The sequence below is a fragment of the Pollachius pollachius genome (genome assembly GCF_949987615.1).
Source record: "Pollachius pollachius genome assembly, chromosome: 1".
Lineage (NCBI taxonomy): Eukaryota > Metazoa > Chordata > Actinopteri > Gadiformes > Gadidae > Pollachius > Pollachius pollachius.
In genome coordinates, this window is record NC_136934.1 from 31,818,318 (window position 1) to 31,819,528 (window position 1,211).

The window sequence follows — 1,211 nt, forward strand, 5'->3', positions numbered from 1 at the left end:
GCTGACGGATCACCTTGCCTCTCCTGAGAGCCCACCCCCCTATTGCTTCTGACATTAAAATTATTGAGTTTTTTTTACTGCTGGAGATGTCCTTGGCAGCCGCGCGGATCTAGAGAATGGCCTGCCTGGCGCGGATCGCAGAGCCCTGCTGAGCCAAAGCACTGTGAGACCAGAGCCTTATTTCACACTGCGTGTGCAGATTATATTCCTGAGGCACTAACTACAACTACAAGTAACTACAACTACAGCTAGTTTATATGTACGGTCACACTTCAGCACTTTTATGTCTTTATGTTTACGAACTCTGGCTAGGACAGTAAAGTAGGGTAAGGCCTGTTCCCCCCGGAAAGTGAATGTGGCTCCAGGCCGAGTTTAGATGACAGACAGCACCACTGTGTAAACATGTATGTGACCCGTGTCTGACCCGTGTGCTTGCATGAAACAGAAAATAAAAAAAACAACAGTCTGTGAATATATCTGTTATTAAGTTTTTTTTTATAAATGTCGTGCAATACAGTGTTTGAGTTTATCACACATTGAGATAAACCATAATCATTGTCTAGATATATCTATTCTGAACTACATACTATTCATATTGCCCACATAAATGCTATCTGTGTGCAGTTTTTGTCACATGTTTCTTCTTCTTCTTCTTCTTTCTCTCAAATGAAATCAAACAAATAAAAATGTTTGAATCTGGAAGCATCTGGTGGATTTGTTTCTCCGTTTCTAGAACAGCGCCTTGTCCGTGGGCCTGCGGGCGCCCGTCTCCGGGAGGGGAGGTGGAGGAGGAGACGCCGGCCCGCATGGTGTGTACATTGTGTGTACATTCTCATCAACACAAACAGAACAGATCTTCAACTACATGGGGGTTCATGGGGGAATGGGGGGGGGGGGGATGGGGGATGGGGAAGCACAGTGAAATCATCTTTTTTTTAGGGGGGGGGGGGGGGGGGAGTTCAGAAGGTGGTTTTGGGGGTTATGCTCTTGGTGGATTGGTGTGGGTTTGGTCCTTTTCCTGTCATGTGACGGCGAAGGGGGAAACCGCTCATGGCATGACCTTATATGAGCTAGATCAAGTGGTCAAGAGGGAGGGTGGGGATGACCATGCCCCCCCTTCTCTGCCCTTCCTCTCGCCCCCCAGAGTGGACTCGTACTCGCATACGCAGGAACCAAAACGCCCCCCCTCCTATGTACTCTGTTTCAACACG